Source organism: Dasypus novemcinctus, chromosome 30, assembly GCF_030445035.2.
Source record: "Dasypus novemcinctus isolate mDasNov1 chromosome 30, mDasNov1.1.hap2, whole genome shotgun sequence".
Taxonomy (NCBI): domain Eukaryota; kingdom Metazoa; phylum Chordata; class Mammalia; order Cingulata; family Dasypodidae; genus Dasypus; species Dasypus novemcinctus.
The window spans coordinates 11193021-11215135 of record NC_080702.1 but is presented as its reverse complement, the minus strand read 5'-3'; the positions used below and the strand labels follow the sequence as shown (position 1 = coordinate 11215135).

At 44.2% G+C, this 22115-nt stretch overlaps 1 protein-coding gene across 17 annotated transcripts in view; it reads right to left on the bottom strand.

The window, feature by feature from the left end:
• Window positions 1-22115, bottom strand: part of LOC131276914 (uncharacterized) — a 337436-nt gene that overhangs the window by 238619 nt on the left and 76702 nt on the right. For 14 of the 17 annotated variants that reach the window (XR_011647776.1, XR_011647778.1, XR_011647775.1 and 11 more), the window contains one exon: window positions 11725-11858. The exons of 2 other annotated variants lie outside the window; for them this stretch is intronic. The gene's annotated coding sequence lies outside the window, so the exon portion shown is untranslated. Of the gene's footprint in view, window positions 1-11724; window positions 11859-18035; window positions 18145-22115 lie in introns of all 17 variants that reach the window. One more of the 17 variants, XM_058290506.2, reaches the window with a different exon arrangement.

Here is a 22115-nt window from a genome sequence, read left to right as displayed (position 1 = left end):
ACCCACAATTCAGAAGTTCCTTGGGTGGGATAAATAAGAGAATGGAAGTAACAGAGGAAAGAATCAGTGACATGGAACGCAGAGCAGTAACGTGATATAATGAAGAACACAGAGCAGGCAAAAAGGTTAAACTAAAGTTAACAGAACCTCAGAAACCTGTAGGACAGTCAATATTCATGCTAAATGCTGAAGGGAGAAGACACAGAATGGTTCAGAATAAATATGGGCTAAAACAGCCTGAACACTACCCAACCTTGTGATACACAGATCTGAGAAGCTCAGAAAATCACACCCTGACACATCATTTAAAATATCGGCTGACAATCGAAGATGAAAAATTCTGAAAGGACCCTAAGAAAAATAACACATTATAGGAGAAAAACAATTTGAAGGCCTGTCATTTCTCCTCAGACCCAATAGAGGCCAGAAGAGAGTAAAACAGGATCTTTGAAGTGCTGAAATAAAATAATATCAACCCAGAATACTACATACACCAAAACCTGTCCAAGGATTCAAGGCAAAAAAGAAAACGGGAAGGACAGACAAATCTAAATTCATCACTAGACAACTTGCTCTATAAAGATGCGAAAGAAACATCTTCAGGAAGAATAAAAATAATTATAAGAGGAAAATTTTGAACTTCAGGAACAGATATCATTAAATTAATATATGAATGAATATTTGGCAGAAATTAGACCATTTTGGGGGTAGATGGCCATACCACATGTACAGAGAATGCATATGACAAGTATAACCAAGAGTAGGAGTTTAAATACTCTATATCACTGTGAGGGATCTACCTTTTATTTGAATTGTTAAAAAATTAACTGATTAGTATGTGAGAAGTTATCCCCAGAGCAAACACTGAAAACAATTCCAAACAAAGTAAAAAACAGGAGAACCATATTGGCCTTTATCTAGGACATACAATTAAGCAGCTAAAAGAGGGGCACACAGGGATTTTAGGTGAACAAAAATAATCATTTCTCTTGGCTACAGCATGACATTGGTTTTGTTTTTTCTTCTTGTACTTTCAGTCACAGAACATATTTTGAAATCACACACGAAGTATTCAGAGGTTAAAGTTTATAAAAAAGAAAAAGAACATAAATAGCTATGGTTGAAAATGTGTTGCTAATTCTAGTGGCCTAGAGAGGAATTCTAACCAATGACAAACAAATGATGTCCCTGAACTAGACGCAACTTACAGCGTTTTTCGTTGTGGTCGTCACTGGGGTCTGGGTTTCTTGGAGGAACCTACGTATGACTTTCCATTTCATGGCCCCCTAGTTTGAATTCTCAGGCATTCCTAATCCTAGGGGTGCAGTTCCCTGGGCAAGCTGTGCTCCTAACAAGGCCAAAGACCTATCAGGACAATGAAAGAAGGGTTCCGATGGCTCCGGGACTGCAGAGTCTGCGTTAGGCCTTTGAGGGTCAGGGCAAGCCTGGCCTCCCTCCTGCCCATACCTGGGCCTTAAGAGAAAACTCCCTGCCAAAGCACAGAAAGCAGCTCCACCCAGAACTCCTGGAGCTCTCTGAACCATGCACATAGGAAATGCTGTCAGGAACTCAGAGAGCTCCATTCCAGGTGTGCTGCCCCTGAGAAGAGGAGAGATCCAGCCCTGTCTGTCTCCCAGCTGCTTTACAGATACACAAAGAATGTGAGCAAGGATGGGCATCTTCCTATCTCCTCGGCCTCCATGAAAACCCCGAGAAAAATCCAGATCAATCAGGCTTCAGTCACCTCAGAGCAGAAAAAAGTTAGGGGATGGCTCACCCATATTCCACAGTCCAGGCACCATTAACGTAAAATTCCTCTGCTGTCACACAGGTGACGGGCCCACCTGAGGCTGCCATCACACTCTCACACACATACACACAAACACACACACCAGCTAGGGTACTGAGTCACTGCTGAGAATCTAGACCCAGGAAAAGGAAACAGTGCGCTGGACGAATCAACAGTTCCCCGGGTGGTAAGACTGAAGCACCCCAGAATGCAGCACCTCAGAGCCTTCTAGGACATTCCCTGGCCTGCTCCTCCACCAGCTGCCTCTGCATCCCCCACAATAGTACACAGCTGAGGAGATGTGGGAAGGACTCCCCAGGCCCAGGGCTCATCCTGGGATCCACTGCAGCAGCCACCTCAGAGGGTCCTTTCCCTCAGAAGAAATGCTGCGCAGCAGACCCATTCTCTCCTCACTGTCCCAGCCCCACCTGACGTGCTGGCACACCCTCTCCCCTCAGCCTCTTTCACCTAGCTGAGCCCTGCTGCCACCCCACCATCAGATACCAACCAGGCTGGGCTGTGTGCTAGGTCCTCTTCTGCCCTGGATCCCGGCACCACAGAAGGTGGGAACTGTGAAAGAAGCCCAGAGCCTGCTCCTGCAGCTGCTGCATGGTCAAGCCAATTTCGGGGAGACTCCAGAGAGGAGTCCCTGTGCATCCCAGAGTCTGTGACAGCTACAACTGATGCCAGTTCTGAGTTCCGCACAGCTCCCAGCACCTCCTCCCTCCGCAGGTATCCCATCATATTCAGAATGAGCTCAGCGATTCCGGCGTGTGTGGACTCCCCTGACTCCTTCTCATGGACACCCCTCCCACCACTAGGCCTGGGGACCCTCACTCCACGGGCCTTCCAGAGGCTGCTTCTGCAGCCACTTCCAGCCCCTCAACCAGCACACCTGCAGCCCTGACTGCCCACCTTCCTCTGACCATCGGGTCTCCCTGATGAATACCACATCCCTCCCCCCTCCACTGCTCTGTGGGCCTCCTGCTGGCTCCAGTGCCAGCTTCTTACCATCTGACCAGGCCCTTCAGGCACATCCAGCGGCGGCGCTGCCTCAGCCACAGACACCCCCAGCCTGCACACACTTGGATTCTGCAGCCCGACCCCAAAGTGTAAACTCCCCTTTAACCCTGTAGCAGCACCCCAGCTCCTATGTGGAGTCCCTAGTGGGCAGCTTCCTGGAAACCTCGGCTTTGACCATTCTTTCCAATTTGAAAACCTGGCAACTCCCACCTCAGCCTCTGCTAAAGGCCAGGTACACCTGAGCATCACCACTGCTAGCTTTGGTGGGTTGATACCTAGAGGTTTCACCTTGGGCAGCCACGCCAGGCTCCAGCTGGCCTTTGGGTCCACCCCCACCGTGTTCTCCTCCACCACAGGCAATGCCTCTGGCTTTGCAGCCACCACCAACACGCCCTGTGCTGTGACCTATTTCAACCCCAGCATGAAGCAGCGATGCTCAACATTCGGCAGTACCACTCCAGTCGTCTCCAGGTCGGGTTTCAGCAGCCCATAAGAGCTTTGGGAGCCAAGTGGAGATCACAGATCTGAGCTCCAACATTGATGCACTCAGTATAAGAGGAGAAAGGAGTGGGGCCCCCACACCACATATCACTTTGGGGTAAGCTTAGGCCTAAAGACCTGGGGCCCTGGAGCCAAAGCACCCGATGGCCAACATAGGGGCCAGCACCCCTAAGAATAACCCTGTGGATGAAGGCACTAATGCCCTACATGCTGCCCAACACCCAGGGGTGTGCCCCAGCAGGGCCCCCTTATTTCCTGTGGAGGACCTGGCACCTCTCAGAGACATACTGGATTTACATTCACATCCATCCCAGCCTTTAATTTCATGAACCCACTAGGAGGAGCCTTGCCTACAGGGTTCTGTCACCACGAGTCAGGGCTTTGCAGGAGACAGAACTGTTTGGGCCCTCAGCCCGTTCACTTCTCTCCACGTGCGGCTCTACCATGACAAGTTTTAAGAGACAAATGCTGGCCTGAGGCAGCAGAACCTCAAGAAGCAGCCTTGTCCACTTTCCTGCAGGCTGGACCAGGGGTTGTTAACTTTAAAAGTGTTATACAAATCAACACCTGTTCTCTGCACTCCTAGAGCCAAATGGAGCCCCAAAGACTAAGGTTTCCATTTCCTCTCTGTTTCCTGCAGTTTTGTTACAGAAGTTGGGGGTTGGGGCTGTCATCTGGAAGGATCCCAGCAGTCAGATTACTCAGACAGGAGAGGAAGCCTCGGCCTATCCCCTCCGGACATGGAGCCAGCAGAGTCCACTGCTGCCCACAGGTGCCTCCTGCCCTTCCCATTTTTCTTGTCAGTCTTCCAGACATTTTAGAAATAAAACCTGGTTCTGGGAAGTGGACTTGGCCTAATGGATAGGGCATCCGCCTACTACATGGGAGGTCCACAGTTCAAACCCCAGGTCTCCCTGACCCGTGTGGAGCTGGCCCACATGTAGTGCTAATGCGCGCAAGGAACGCCCTGCCACGCAGGGGTGTCCCTGGCGTAGGGGAGCCCCACGCGCAAGGAGTGTGCCCCATGAAGGAGAGCCGTCCAGCGCGTAAGAAAGTGGAGCCTGCCCAAGAATGGCGCCACACACACGGAGAGCTGACACAGCAAGATGACGCAACAAAAAGAAACACAGATTCCCGGTGCCGCTGATAAGGAGATAAGTGGTCACAGAAGCACACACAGTGAATGGAAACAGAGCAGATTACAGGGTGGGGGGGGAGGGGAGAGAAATAAATGTTAAAAACCTGGTTCTTTTTCTTTTATATAATTTATCTATTCTCTGTAAATCAAGTATAAAGAAGCCACTGATGTGTAGAATTGGAGACAGATGAAGCCAGACTTAACTCTTTAAAGTTTTGATGTCCCAGTTAATATGGTGAGGAAAGCAGCACGACAGATGAAACCTGAGTAGAAACCTGACCCAGAAATATTAAAAATGTGTTTTGACTTTAAGGGATGGGAATTCAAGATTGGGAAGGGATTTAGCTCAACTGATAGACCGTCCGCCTACCACACAGGAGATCCAGGGTTCAAACCCAGGGCCTCCTGACCCATGTGGAGGTGGCCCACGCGCAGTGCTGATGCATGCAAGGAGTGTCCTGCCACACAGGTTGTCCCCCGTGTAGAGAAGCCCCATGGACAAGGAGTACAACCCTGCAAGGAGAGCTGCCCCGCATGAAAAAAGTGCAGCCTGCCCAGGAGCGGCGCCACACACACAGCTGACACAGCAAGATGATTCAACACAAAGAGACACAGATTTCTGGTGCTGCTGACAAGAATGCAAGCAGACACAGAAGAACACACAGTGAATGGACACAGAGAGCAGACAACAAGGGTGGGAGGGGAGGAGAGAGAAATAAAATGTAAATCTTAAAAAAAAGAAAAAAGATATAGTGGATCCAGGGAAAGGACAGATGGGGTGCCCAGGGTAAAAGCAGCCTCGGGGAAGGTAATGGTAGATGGGGAGCCTGGGGTGAAGAGGGTGGGCCCAGGGAAGGGGAGTCTGACAGTGGAACGGGCAGAGTCATCGCTAGTACACACAATAAAACACATCTGATATATCTAGTGTTTTGAAGCTGGTGATTATTTTTGCTTTGAATTAAGGTTTAGACAAATCACAGCTCACCTAGAGAGTGTGGGACTGACATCAAGGCCCTAGGACCAGAGCGAACAAAGGATGAAAAGTCACCTCTGCTCTGTATAGTAAAATGCATATACCTAAGATATGACATATTTCTGGACAATTTCTCTTAAAATACGCATAGGACCCACTGAGTCTATGACTCTCCTTTCGGAGGAATAAAGGATGGAAGGAGACTGCTTGAGGAGGCAGGCAAGCTAACGTTAGATTTTAATTATAAAACAAAGTCTAAAACTTAGGTATGTTTATTAATCACCATTTTACAGATGAGCGACAGGCACAAAGATCTCAAGTACTCTCCCTCAAGTGACCCAGCAAGTACATGTCAGGATCTAGGTACAGGGAAGTCTAACGTTAGGCTACACCCTGTGAATATGACTTCACAGGAGTCACAATTCCACCCAAGCTGGGCTGACCTCATAGCCCACAGCGAGTCTCAACTACATCCAAGTCCTGCAGATGTGATGGTCTGAAAGCACCTCCCCTGCCAGGAGAGGCATCGTACAGATGGTGGAAAGAGCCAGGCACCAGGCACTGTCCTCCACTCTTTTCACTCTACTAAATGGTGAGTGAGTGATGACTGTATATGTGACCCTGTGCTAGGCCCAGGGCAGGGAGAGAGGAATGTAAACCTTATAGGAGTCATTTACAATCCAGGGAGCAAAAGCTAAAGAATCAGCAAATACAACATGAGGGGTCAGTGGTAGGATAACAGAGCAGGTAAGAAAGATATTGGCAGTGGATGTGGTTCAAGCAGTTGGACACCTGCTTCCCATACGGGATGTCCCAAGTTTCGTTCCTGGTGCCTCCTAAAAACAAACAAGCAAATGAATAAACCAACTGACTCAGTGGTTCAGTGCCAGCTTCCCACAAACAAGGTCCCAGATTCAATGTCCAGCCCTGGAATCCCCAAAAAAATTATTTTACCCAAGTCAGAGGAGACGAGATTGGAGCTGGGGATCAGAGGAGAAGGAAGCAGCCAAGTGGTGAGGAGGTATTTCCACATCAAAGAATTAGCCAGTGACAAGGGGACAAGGAAGACAGTCACCAGCTAACCTCCAAGGCCAATAAGCATATGAAAAGATGCTCAAATTCATCAGCCATTAGGGAAAGGCACATTAAAAGTATGATGAGTTATCACATCACACCCATTAAAATGGCTATTATTTTAAAAATTGGAAAATACCAAGTGCTAGTGAGGATGTATATAAATAGCAAACCTTATACACTGGTGGCAGGAATATAAATAATGGAGCCAAATATGGAAAACAGTTGGGCAGTAACTCAAAAAGTTAAATTAGAATTAACATATGACCTGGCAATCCCACTTCTAGATATACATCGAAAACAAATGAAAGCAGGATTTAAGACAATTATTTGTGTACCAATGTTAACGCACAAAATACAAAAGGTAACAGCAAATACCCACCAAGAGAGGAATGGATAAACAAAATGTGGTAAATACATACAACACAATATTATCCAGCTTTATTAAAGAATGAAGTCCAGATGCATGTGACAACATGGATGAACCCTGAGGATATTATATGCATTGAAATAAGCCAGACACTAAAGGACAAATAATGTATGATCTCACTGATATTAACTAATTATAATAAGCAAACTCAAGAGATTTAGAATCTAGAATAGAACTTACCCAGGGACAGAATGGGTATAGCAAATGTAGAGTTGATGCTTGAATTGTGCACAATTTCTATTTAGGATAGTGATGATGGTAGCACATTATTGGGAATGTAGTTAACTGTGCAGAATTATGTTTATGAGTAAGATTGAAAGGAGGAGTTTAAGGTCATGTACTTTACTAGAAAGGAAAGTTAGAAGCCAAAACACGGGATTGTTTAAGTGAACACTGTTGTGGATGATGGACTGGGGTTAATAGTACAAATACAAGGCTATTTTTTCATGAATTATGACAAATGTATGAAACTATTATATGTTGTTAATAATAGAATGGTATATGGAAAAAAACACCTAATGAAAACTATGAACTATAGGTATCAGTAATATCTTATTTTCCTTCATCAATCCTAAAAAAGGTACCACACTAATGCCAAGTGTCAATAGAGAGATACATGGGAACACTGTATTTTTTACATGAATTTTCTATAAACATACAACTTCACTATTAAAAATTTTCAACAATTTAAGAAAGCAATAGGCTAAGTGAAAGAAACCAGACATAAAGTACTAACATATTCTACTATTTCATTAATATAAAATGTCAGGATAAAGGAATTTATAGAGATGGACTAAGATTAGTTGTTAGCTAAGGATGGGGTTGAGGGATGACAGGGATTGAGAGGTGACTGCTAAGGGGTATGGGGCTTTTCTTCTTGGAGTGAGAAAATGTTCTAAACCTGATTGTGTTGATGAGTGCACAGCTCTTTGATTATACTAAAAGTAACTGTGGACACTTTCCATAGATTGTATGGTATGTGAATATATCTCAATAAAACTGTTTTTAAAACTTGGTGCACACATTGTAGTCCAGTATAAGAACTTCATATTTTACTATAGCTGGGAATATATGGGGGTTCAGTAAAGAATAACAAGGGACAGGATCTGACTCAGGCTTTAACAGGCTCATTCTGGCTACAAGATAAGAACGGCTACAAGATAAGAACCACAGTGGCAAGCAGATCAAAATGCAGACCAGGTAGGCAGCTCTCACAGTAGTCCCGGCAAGATACATGGTGGATTAGACAAAGCAGTAGCTGTGTAACAAATGGACCACACTAATGAAAGATGTTGTTCATGGGGGAAAGTGTGGTAGAGGGAAGGAGTAGAGTACATGGGAATCCCCTATATTTATGATGGAACATTTATGTCATTTAAAGCTACTTTAAAAACAAAAAAGTTTTTTTTTTTTTTTAATTTTTACATAGAAGCAGAAGAATCAGTGGAGTGGTCAGAATAGGCAATAGAAATACTGGGGCATCATCAAAACTATTTGATATTTGAAAACATGGAGACAGAATCCTAAGGAAGAGTGCACTGAATGAGAGATCCATAAAAAAACAAAAATGACACATCGTTCTTCAACAAACTTTAAAATACTGATCTGCAAATGATAAATTATAAAGGCAAACTACTGACAGGCAAAAATATTTGCAAACTTATGACAAAGAAAGAACACATATCTAGGAAATCTAGAGCTGATATCTGGAACAGATATCTAGAAAATTGGGAGTGGATATGGCTCAAGCGAGAGTGCTTGTTTCCCATATGGGAGGTTCCAGCTTCAGTTCCAATACCTCTTAAAAAAAAAAAAAAAACAACAGAGAACCAGCAAGCAAACAAAAAAAAACAACTTGATCGAGCCAATTTGGCTCAGTGGTTGAATGTTGGCTTCCCACTTTTGAGATCCCAGGTTCAAACTCCAGACATGGTTCTAGGAAAAAAAAAAAAAAATTCCTATCTAGAATATAATAAAAGAATTTCCAAACTTCAATCATAAAAACATTACTATTAGAAAGTGAGTAAAATACATGAACAAACATTTCACCACAGTAGATACACAGATAGGAAATAAGTACATGAAGAGATGCAATGATATAATTAACAATTAGGGAAATGCAAATTACACCATTATTAAGACAATGTAAAGTGACAATACCAAATGCTGTTGCTAATGCACAGAAGTTGGATCTCTCTTTAGTGCTCAAAGATGATAGTCACTCTGAAAATTACCCGTTTCTTTAAAACTAAATATACACTTATCATACAGTCCAGCAAGTGCACTCCTTCACATTACTCGCAAAAAATGAAAACTAAGCCCAGATTAAGCATTAGTTTGTTCTTTGAAAAGATAAAACTGATAAACCTCTACGTTAATCAAACATAAAACAGAGAAGATACAAATTACCAATACCAGGAATGGAAGAGGGGTCATCACTACTAGTTCCCTACACATTGAAAGGATACTCAAACAAGACTATGAACAACCCTATGTCCAAGAGTTTGATAACTTACATGTAATGACCCAAAACTCCTTGAAAGATACAAATTAACAAAACTCATACAGGAACAAAAGTATAATTAGAATAACCCTATAGTCATTAATTTTTTGAATCAATAATTAATGACATTTCAAAAAACAAAGGACAGGAATATAAAACCAAAATTTTGTCCTATTGTCTAGGAATGTTCAGCTGACTAGGGGCCTCCTGGAAGGAAAATGCACATAACAGGACATACTTCAAATGCCTGGAGTGACCCCTCCCCATAATCTGTATTTATTATTTTGTATTTTGTGGAAAATAAACACATGCTCATATTAATAAACAAATCAAATGTTGAAACAGGTACACAACTAAAGGTAAGCCACTCTCTCTCCAGTCCATTCCCTCAGTTCTACCCCCTCCTAGACATCCACTTACAATTTCTCTCACCTCCTTGAATGAATAGGCCAGCCAGGTACAAGCATATATATCTGTGATTGATCGTACATCCTATTTTTAAACTTTTACCTGAATTATTAAGTTATTCAGCCATTAAGTCAAACTTTCTTAAGTAAATTTCATTATACACCCAATAACATGACCATATAACATAAAGTCACATCAGGATATTCTTAGTGAGAGGGAGTGACATGAAAAAGTAGGACAACAGACATAAACCAGGACTGCCCTGGACAAGCAGGAACACACCACGTTAATTTACAAATCAGTGCTCTGGAGTCCCCTCAGGTCCACGGCAGACAAATGCACCACCTCCCACTCCTGCCACAGGACGTTCAGTGCAGTAAAGGACAAGAAACTCAGCAGAAGGGTCGGCTCCCTCCTCACCGCACAGGACTAACACCTACCACAAACATCCCCAGGCTGCAGAGCTCAAGGTGGCCTGGCACCTGGGGAGCCACAGCCATCACCCAAGGCCTGGCTACTGAAGCCTGGACACCACCTGCCAAGGCCTGCAGCCTGCAGCTGAGCATCATGGGAGGAGGCAGGGCAGCTTCCAGGACCACCCACCAACTGCCAAGGCCTGCAGCCTGCAGCTGAGCATCATGGGAAGAAAGGGGAGGGGGCAGCTTCCAGGACCACCCACCAACTGCCAAGGCCTGCAGCCTGCAGCTGAGCATCATGGGAGGAAAGGGAAGGGGGCAGCTTCCAGGACCACCCACATGCAGGCCCACCCAGACCACAGGGCCTAGCCAGGGCCTAGGGACTGGGATGGCCCCACCCGCCTCCTGGTCCAGGCACTCCAGAGTGCAAATACTGGACCATCTGTACCATTCCTCATCTTTTCAGAAAGGTTTTTTTTACGAATTTTAACATTCTCCACTTAATTTCTTTTTAGCTCTTTCTATTCTTTTAACCTTCACTTTGTACTTAAGTATCATCTTGTCACCCTATTTCTTAAGAGATTACATTTCACTTTTGAACTATTTTCCCATTGTTCTTATTATGGTATTCTCATTCACTATGAGTTTTTTTCAACTTATGATGTCTTATCATACATTGTTTCATTTTCTTAATGCCTTTTATCTTCTTTTCAGAAAGTATATTTCAGAACATCATGTAGTCATGACGAAGAGCTTTCATTCGCGGTAAGATACTCTTCACTTACTCCTTTTCTCCCTGTATTACACAGGTACTTGAAAGTAACATGCATTTTTTTCTGTTGGTATTCGTACACTTTTAAAAAATTGTGGATTAAAGTGAGATTCAAAACAGCTTTCTCAACAACACAGATTTCTCTTTCTAGATTTTTCATGAAAGGTTTTGACGGATGAAAGCTTTCTTCCTGATATTTCTGGATTCTGTACTTCTATCATTCTTATAAACGGGCCCTCACTCTCATTACTTCTATTGCACCCTTTGTTATCTATTTTGTCTTTCTCCAACTGACACTTCTTTTATATGTACTCCTCCCTTGAAGAGAACATTACCACATCACCAAAATCTAAAGGTCCATATATTTTCAAAATCAATTATCTAAGTTATTTCAGTAAGTTACACTGGATTTCATTTCTAAATTATGTTCTTTGTGTATATATGTACTGTATTCCTACAATCATTAGATTTTAGTTTCTTATATTTATTTTATGATGAAATGTTTTGTTTTTATACTTTGAGTCATTTGCCTACAGAGTGATTAAATTTCTATTTAATTTTATATCAATCTTTTCATACATACTTAGTGTTTGCAACGGCAGTTTATATTCCGCAAATTTTTTAAAAATTTCCATTGCTTTAGATTCACAATCACATAGGTTCAATGTCATTAATATCTGGAATAAAATATTACCACCTTATGGCTTTATATCTATCATCAGGAAAATACACCAACATCCCGCAAAATAATCTTTATACTTCTCATGGTCCTCAAGGATTCCGGTGAGTACTTGGTTCTTGCTCCAGTTAAAGTACTATTTTATAAATAACCTGTAAAAAGAAAAGTTCATTTAATAGGGTTTTCGGAATTTTTAAAGTTTAAGAACACAAACATTTCAGGCATACTATCATTATCTTATTATTAAAACTGGAACACATGCATATTAGTAAGAAATATGTAATTCAAAACCACAAAAATGTAGGTCTTAGACAATTAGCTCCTATTCCAGGATTTTAGAAATGCACTCACAGGCACCCCACATCCTGGGGGCTTTCTGCTGCTCTCTGAGTGGACAGTCATTGGGGGAACACATTCCACTCTGTTCACAGCTGCACTGACATAACCCACTGCTAACACACTCAAAAGCGGAAGACTGAAAGTCTTTCCCAGTAGGTCAGGAACAAGATGTTAGCTCACTTTCATCACTGTTATTCAACATTATACTGGAAGTTTCAGCCAGAGCAAACGCGCAAGAAAAAGAAATAGTCATCCAAATTGGAATGGAAGAAGTAAACTGTCCTAATACACAGATGACATAGAGTTTTAAATACTCAATCCCAAAGAATCCACAACACTACTGGAACAAGTGAAGACATTAAGTAAACTTGAATTGTACTACACATACACTCAAAAGTCAGTTTTGTTCATACAGCCGAAAATAATAAGAAATAGATTTTTTTAGGAAAATCCATTCATTTAGCCTCTAACAAATAAAACACCTAAGAATGAATTTAATGAAAGGGTGAAGCAATTCAACAATTAGCAATGAATTTAATGAAAGGGTGAAGCAATTCAACAATTAGCAAACATAGGTGAATGATATTTTCGAAGACCTAAATGTATGTCTAGACATCCACTGTCCATGGATGGTAAGACTCAATATTATTCTAATACCAATACTACCCACAGGTATCTGTCGTGCTTATTCAGGGGGTCTTTGACTTTACCACTGTTTCCTATCTGTGTTTTAAAATCACCAAGCCATGAACAAACACAACACAACATGGTCCAATCCTTACTGTATTTTCTTTTCTGCCATTGTAGGAGACCTTGAAAGTAAATGAAAATGGTAACTATTCTAGGCTCATCAAAGTATGTAACAAGAAAAACAGATAAAATAGGAGGCTTCCTGCAAGCTGTAGGCTGGAGACCTAGCCTGGTCCCAGGCTCAAAGTAGAATGAGGATATGATGAAAGGTTTTCCATTAAGGAGTTCTGTCCTTCCATCCACAGTCCCGAGGGAAGGATCTGTTCATTTGGGGGTTACAGGTTAGGCTGAGAGGAGTCTTACGAGAATCGATGTAAGAGTCTCTGTGGGGTGACTGTGAGATTGTGTGTGAGCTTGTGGGGGGGTGACTGTATGAATTTCCCCCAGGTGACAGGGACTGCTCAAGCTCGGGTGCTCCAAGGGGAGGGGCCTTAATGTGAATCCAGGCATGTGGCTCCAATGCTCTGAACTACAGACCTGCAGTTATCACTCAGACATGGGACCAGAAGAAATCACAGAAGGAAGCGGATAAGGCTCATTAGACTGAGGTCCTGCCTACTTACGGGAGATCCGTGGTTTGGTTCCCAGTGTCTCCTAAAGAACACAGTGAGATGGCACTATGGGCAGACACGGGAAGCTGACACAATAAGATGATGCAACAAGAGACACAACAAAGCAGAGAGAAGAGGTTTCCAGTGCCTCCTGAAGAAGACAGCAAGCCGGCACGGCGGGCAGCCACAACAAGCTGACAAATCAAGATGATGCAACAAGAGACACAAGGAGAAACAATGACAGAAAAAACAAAGCAGGGAAGAGAGGTGGTTTAAGTGATTAAGCACCTCCCTGTCATATTAGAGGTCCTTCTGCCTAAAAAAACAAAGACAGACAGACACAGCAAAGGTAAACAATGAGGGGGTAGGGAGAAATAAAGAAATAGACATAAATATTAAAAAAAAAAAAAAAAAAACCAAAATAACAAAAAAAGAAACCATGCAAGGTAGGTTCCATCATCTGTGTATGTGCTTACAATTACCTGAGTCTACAGAGAGACCAAACTGTCCATCTTTATAAGGTGGCCTCCAAATCACAGGGCCTAGGGAAGCTAGCTGTGCAGATAACCTCAGACTCTGGCACAGTTTCTGATGTCCAACACTAAAGGAAAGGCCTTTTGACTCTGCGTTAGATCAAAATCCTGAGAGTTGTGAGACATCACATAGAATCCTCTATCAACCCTCATGTTGATGTCACAGCCAGGAGCTCTGCCACCACACAGAGGCACTGGAAAGAAAAGTTAGTGCACTGGATTATATCGTTACCACAGACCCTCCAGATGCTAAAATCCTATGAGTCAGGGAAGAGGATGAGACTCAGTCAACTGGGCTCCCATCTACCATATGACAGGCCCTGGGTTTGCTTCCCAGGACCTCCTTGAGACGGCAAGCTGACCCGCACCTGCACAGAGCTGACAGCCTGCATCCGTGGAGAGCTGGCACAGGAAGATGATGCAACAAAGGAATACAAGCAGACACAGAAGAATGCGCAAGGAATGGACACAGGGAGCAGACAGCAAGCAAGCAGCAAGGGGGAAAGGAGAAGTAAAAATAAATTTTAAAGAAAAGCCTACGAGTCACACAGTAGGGCTCTGACAAGCATGAACTCAGATTCCACTTGGTACTTAACCTGGTATCCACAACCTTTGTTGTACTCCAACTAGAGAACAACCTTAGAGGGAGTCAGCATTGACCCTCTGCGTCCCTCCATAATGACAGTCCCACTGTTAAGGGCCAGTAATTCAAGAAATAAACAAACATGATAGAGAAAAGAAAGACTGGATGGAAAAATACACTATTATTAAGTGGTCATTGTTAAATGGTAAGATATCAATGTGTTCATACCTATAATTATATTTACCACAAAGATTAGTGAATAAATGTGATAGAATGAATTGCCTGGAATTGAATTGATTTCACCAAAAAAAGGTTGCCTGTAATCAATCAGAAGCTCCTGCAGTATATCTGGTAAATGCAGTGTCACTTTATGCAGATCCATGGAGGCTGAATTCATTGGAGATGTCAAAAGACACTGGTGAAGGCGGCGGACTTGGCCCGGTGATTAGGGCGTCCGCCTACCACATGGGAGGTCTGCGGTTCAAACCCCAGGCCTCCTTGACCCGTGTGGAGCTGGCCATGCGCAGTGCTGATGCGAACAAGGCATGCCCTGCCACACAGGGGTGTCCCCCGCGTAGGGGAGCCCCACGCGCAAGGAGTGCATTCCGTAAGGAGAGCCGCCCAGCACAAAAAAAAGTGCAGCCTACCCAGGAATGGCACTGCCCACATGGAGAGCTGACACAACAAGATGACACAACAAAAGGAAACACAGATTCCCGTGCCGCTGATAAGGATAGAAGCAGTCACAGAAAAACACACAGCGAATGGACACAGGACACAGAGAGCAGACAACTGGGGGGGGGGGGGGAGGAAGAGGAGAGAAATTAATTAATTAAAAAAAAAAAGACACCTGTGAAGACTTCCAGGAAGATGGCAGACTAGGAAGACATGGGACTGTCTCCTCCTCCAATAAAGCAGCTGGAGTACAGACTGAAATGGACTGGAAAAAGATCTAGGCATTGGGTCAGCAGGTGAAGGCTGGACACCACCCAGAACAGAGAGGGACAAAGGAGAGGAATCCTAACAGTGAAACCCTGAGTTGAAAGCAGAGGCTACTACTGCTGGCACCCTCCCCCACACTGAAGACTTGAGAATACTCAGGCCTCTGAGCCAAATTTACACAAAGACGTCTCCAGAGATCCACTGCCCCTGGAAAGGGGAGAGAGAGGGACACAGCCTAAGGCTGACGCTTCTGACCCACAAATCTGGTCTGCTGTGTTTCCAACCAGCCTTTCCAGGCCCAATCTCCTTCTCTTACAGTTAGGACTGATTGTCAAAGACTGACCTCTGCAGATGAGCAAGTTAGGCCCTAAACACTATTCCATCTATCTCTGGAAGTGGCTCCTCAGGAAACAGAGGTTGACTGTCACTGTGGGCACCAAGGTGGAAGGGAAAATGGACGTTAAATGTGTGGAACCAAAGTAAATGGAGGGCAAGGGAGGAGTTTCTTGAGAGTACACAAGGATGGATATAAAACATGTAATATTACACCATAACATATAGGAGACGACAGACTGATAATGTAAACTATAATGTAAAACATAGGAGAACTAAAAATGTAAAGAACTGTGTATCCTAAAGTATGCACCATAATGTAAGCACAGATATTACCATGTTAGAAAGCTAATATCTCAGACTCTGTACATCACCTTAAGTAAATATGATGTGAATAGGGTGTAAGAGTATCGCTGTGGAAGGAAAAAGGTGTTGTGGTGGATGTATGGGAGTGCTGTATATTATATATATGCATTGCTGTGGTCTAGGACTCCTACGAATAAACGCTGAATAATTGGGGGGGGGGGGAAAAGGATAGGATGTGGAATTTTTTCAAGTCAACATTCTTTATCTAAGTTCTTTATCTAACTTTATCCAAGTTCTTTATCTATCCTTTAAACCCATCGCTATATGCCATTCCCTAGTAAGGGACCATGACATTATATTGGGCTTCAAATTTCGGGGAGTTCTGGATCACAGAGTGTTTCAACAATGGCAATGGAGGGATACTGGTATGGGATACCAATGACAGGTGATATATGGCTGACAGGGAGCTGTACAGAACATATGTCCAGGGTGCATGGTAATGATTGGATATACTCATAGTGGCAACAATTAAAAACCCAGCAGGGGGGGTACTGGGTTCCTGGCCAGTGGTGCTCTGTCGTGGTCCCTAGGGGAGCAGCGATAGTCTCCCAGGTACAGCGGGGGGACCGGGAGGGAGTGAGGGTTCAACAGTGAGCCCCTGATGCTAATGACTATGCTTGTGAGCTGATAAACCTAAAATAAGAACAAGGCCTAGAGCAACATTGTGCCTGGGAATTTCCTCCTGTCAGCCTTCATGTTACTCAAATGTGGCCAGGCTCGAAGCCAAACTCAGCATGTAAATGCAATGCCTTCCCTCCAGCGTGGGACATGACACCCGGGGATGAGCCTCCCTGGCAACGAGGGACCACTATCAAATACCAACTGATGATGCAACTGGAAAAGGACCTTATATGGAAGGTTCAATGCGGATCAGCAGAATATCCATGTCTACATAAAACAACATGACTTTAAAATGCTGTTTGACCTAAAGTAAGGGGGAAATGGAAAGGAGAAATGAGTTTATATGGCTACGAGTTTCTAAAAAAGAGTCTGGAGGCTGGCAGAAGGATTGCCCTCATGCACAACTGAGCAGAGTCAGAGAGACAGATAAAGCAGATACAACCCCCAGATATTGGTTCCTATGAAGGCTAAAGAGACCCATGAGAGTTATGGTCATGGCCGATGGGGTTTACTACCAGGGCAGATGGCCCCTCTCTGGAAATGGTGTTTATGTGTGATGAATCTGGACTCAGATGGGATCTCCCTTCATAAGACTTTCATACTAATCTGCTGGAGGTGCAGTTAACGTTGGGGTTTAAGATATAGTTAGGGGATTTGAATCTCTGGACTGATAATGTGATAGCCAGGTCCTGAGCCTCAACAGACTCCAGCACCTACAATCTGATTTATTGGACTTACCACACTCAGCTAAGATGGAGTTGAAGAAGGACAATCACCACACCATGGAGCCTAGAGTGATTACAACTGAAAATGGGAGGATGGCAGCCAGCATCCATGTGGAATCTGAGCCTCCTCTTGACATAGAGGTGCAATGGACACAACCAATCCAATGTCCACATAGAAGAGGTGGCACTGGATTGGGAAAAGTGGACATGGTGGACGATGGGTATGGGGAAGGGCAGGAAGAGATGAGAGGTGGGGGCGTATTTGGGACGTGGAGCTGCCCTGGATGGCGCCTCGGGGGTAATCACCGGACATCGTGGATCCTCACAGGGCCCACTGGATGGAATGGAGGAGAGTATGGGCCATGATGTGGACCATTGTATATGAGGTGCAGAGGTGCCCAAAGATGTACTTACCAAATCCAATGGATGTGTCATGATGATGGGAACGAGTGTTGTTGGGGGGGGAGAGGTGGGGTGGGGGGGGTGGTGTTGAATGGGACCTCACATATATATTTTTAATGTAATATTATTACAAAGTCAATAAAAAATAAATAAATAAATAACAAAAAAAAAAAAAAGGACTGACCTCTGCAGCAAACAGGAGAGAAAGGGAAACAGCCTAAGGCTGACTCAGCTTTTGGCCCACAAATTTGGTCTGCTGTGTCACATGAGCCCGGGGCCCAGCCATTATTTGCCTGTAAAGGAATAAAGAGATCTGACCCTCTCAATCTTCTCTACTGAACAGAATGACTGTTGAGGACACAGAGGGGAGTGGGATCACTTCCAACCCAGGAAAAGGGAGGGGGCTGCCAGAGAAGGCTGAAGAACTGTTTCTAAGAAAGTTGAAATTACAAGCTCTTAATCTCCAGCCAAGAACTTCTGCCCACACTGATCCAGCCTGTGTCACAGCAAGAACACTCCAACCAGGCACTGAACTGACAGGGCTGCAAAGAATGCCACCTCCTAGCAGAACTAGATAGTGCACATGAGAAAATTAAAAATAAGTTCAATTAGCTTTTGCTGGCCTTTATAGCTTCCCTCCCAATGCCTAGGAAGCAAGTCTACAATCCATTACTGGGTTTGATATTAGCAGTTTGACATTATTGATGAATTCCAAAAAGAAATATCGGATTATGTTTGTAAACTGGTCTTTTCCTCTGGCATATTAAATTATATTTTATTCAGAGATTTACATGATTAAATAATGATCAAGGCGTTTTGATTGGGTCACATCTTTAGGACGTTGCATCCTCGACTCCTTGGCGGGTGGAGACTCACTGAAAAAACATGACAGAAGAGATGGTTGGAGTTTGGAGCTGGAGCCCAGAAGTGAACACACAGGAGAACATCACCAGAGATTAGAGACAGCTCCTCAGACACAGCAGGAGTCCAAGGGAGGGGACAGAGCTGTTTGCCTGATCGTCTATAACCAACCTTGTAGAAAGAGAAAAAGCCTAGACATCTTCACATTCAACAGCTGACCTTGAGGAGAAAACAGAGGAGCTAATCCTGGAGAGAAAGGAACCCTGAGAAGAGAGGAACCCCGAAGTCTGAACCCTGGCAGGCATCGGTATCCATCATGTTCCAACACATGGCATGGTGAGGGAAATAACTTATACTTCATGGCCTGGTATATAAGCAACTACCCCAAATAAATACCCTTTATAAAGGCTAACAGATTTCCCATATTTTGCATTAGCACCACTTTGACTGACGAATACACTGGGTCCAGAACCCAGTTTTGAGCAACTAACAGGGAGAACCCTAACGATCCAGGTTGAATCAAGAATCAAAGAACACGAATAACACACAGCCTCCCACCACCAAATCCCAATAAAAGAGAAAGAAATTGAGCATCTGCATAAACTGCATCCCAATCAGATGCCTAGCATCAGCAAAAATTTACAAGCCATACTAAGAAGGAATACACCAAACCCCCAAGAGATGCAGGATTTGAGAGAAGTAATTAACGAGATGTATACAAATTCCCAAAGTCAAATAAATGAAATGAAAGACAATGTGGTTAAAGTAATGAATGAGATCAAGGACTTGCTGAAATAAGCAAAAAGAAAAAGGTGAAACCAGAAAAAGAAAATTAACAGAGCTAATGGGAATGAAGGACACAATAGGTAAGATCAAAAACAAATTAAAGGGAAGCAGATGTGGCTCAATTGATAGCTTCCGCCTACTATATGGGAGGTCCAGGGTTGGATACCCAGGGCCTCCTGGCCCGTGTGGTGACTGGCCCACGTGGAGTGCTGCTGCACTCAAGCAGTGCTGCCTGGCACAGGGGTGCCCCCCAAAGGAGTGCCTCCCCACCAAGAACAGCCACCCTGTGCAAAGGTACAGCCCCACCAGGAGTGGTGCCACCCACACAGAGAGCACACGCAGCAAGATGATGCAACAAAAAGAAACTCAGGAGAGGGAGGAGAGCAAGATGGCGGCTGAGTGAACTTCCCGGTTACTACCTCCTGTGGGGAATTGGCTGGGCGGCATTGGAGACTCTTTGGGACCGGGCTGTTTCGGGACTTTTGCTGGTCCAGAGGTGTCTGGACATCAATTTGGAGGGAAGGTAACAGAGAGGATCCGTCTGTGAAATATATACGGACATCCCAGCTACGTGTGGAGGATTCCCTCCTTGGGTAGGCAGAGCTGAGGCGTCTGGCGCCGCGGCGGCTGGCTGAGCCGGGCCGAGTGCCGAGCGGCGGCGGCGTCCGGGGGGGTGGGTGCCGAGCCGGGCCGAGCGCCGACGACCGAGAGAGCTGGGCCGAGCCCGGCGGTGGGGTTTTTGTTCTTTCTTTTTTTTTTTTGGAGGCTCTGCAGTACTGGGAAGTTCATGGGCCCTGGGCGGCCTATTGGGGGTTGGTGGGAAGGGAAGTGCTTGTGGACTAATTTGGGCAGACAGACGGGGATTTTAGGGCAAAGTGGGGGCAATTTTTGATTGCGGACACAAACAATAGCGTTTCCGCCTAGAGCCACACACCCCCCCCAAGCCCGGATGCTGACCTACAGCAGTCTCAAAGGGATAGCAACAAAGAGACGCTACCAGGGTCTCGCGGGGTGGCAGACGTTTGGAAGCTGATTAGGGGAATATTTTGTGAAGCGTGGGAATTTCGGGTTTGGACTCTGTTATTAGCATTTCTGGCTGGAGCCCCTCCCCCGGAACTGGATATTGATCTGAGTCATTAAATTGGCTGCAGCCTAGAGGAGCCCCTAGTTGGACGTTCCCGGGGACCACAGGGTGGGAGGGTTCCTGAAGTCAATTGGTGATATATCCACACAACAGACCCTAGTAAGTAAGTGAATTGTAGAACACAGAACACAGGATAGAGCTTGTGGATGAGACCTCACCGATAGGGCTGGCATCCAGCTGCGGAGATCCCTGAAGGCAGTGATGCACTGTGGTGCTCCCAGGCTTCCTGTTAACTGGACGCAAGGTTGCCAGGTCTGAGCTCCCTGGACTCTAACGGCCCACACGCAAGAGACTCACACCTCTTGAGGCCTCAATACCTCAGACTGTCCATCCCTGAATCCACCACGCCCTGAGGTTCTTCTGAGGCCCTTGAATGTCCTAGTCCTCAACGTTTGCATTTTTTTCTTCTTTGTTTTATTTTGTTTTGTTTTTATTTTTATTCTATTTCTATTTTTTATTATAGTTTTTTAATGTTCTGATTTCTGGCATTGCATTATGCCCTAGTCTTTTCTCCCAGCATATCCCCCAAAGTCTCTTTTTTTTTTTTTTTCCCTTTCTTTCTTGTCCCTGATCTTCTTCTTATTCTATTTTATCTTAACAATACAATAGGTCCTGCAGGAAACACCTCACATTTGCTGGATTTCCTCATCCTCCACTGCCTCATTTCTCTGTGAATAGATTTAGCCTATCTACACTATCCCCTTTCCCCTACAACTTGATATCCTCCACCATCTGCTATCTCTCCCATATTCCACCTCCCTTTCTTTGACCGACAAAGTGTCTAACTCTTAATTTCTAATACCTTCGTTTAGTTTTCCATCTGGTATCCGTCCTTGAAACTATTACCTCTCTTTTCTCTTTCCCTCTCTTACGAAAACAATAGCTTCTTAGTACGTACCATACTCCTCCCATATTCAGTCGTCTACCTCATTAAAGGTACTTACCTCATTAAAGGTACTCATTAAAGGTACTATAACTCCACACAATTTACACGATCTAACCTCCATCCTCCCAGAACTCATATTGTTGCTTTGTTAACATATATCACCAATACTACTTTACACTTTTTCCTTCCTTACACAATTGCCTTTCCCCAGCACTAACACTTTCCTTTAAAGTGAACTTAACCAGCAATAAGAAATTGGAATAGGAAGAACAAAGGGACAAAGAGAAGATATAACACTTACGCAAAAACAACAGCTAATTAATCTCCAAGACTAGACAAAGAAGCTAAGGAACTGATTAAACCCGTCAAGAAAAAATGATGACAAGACAGCAACAAAAATCTACAAACCAAACCAGTAATCAGGAAAACATGGCTGAATCCAATCAACAAACTAAAAATCAGGAAGGGGAGAAGATCTTCGCACAAGCAATGAAAGATCTCAGAACATTTATCACCGACAAATTTGATGAAGTAATGAAAGAGGTTAACAACATGAAGACAACACTTGGAGGGGAAATTGCAGACAT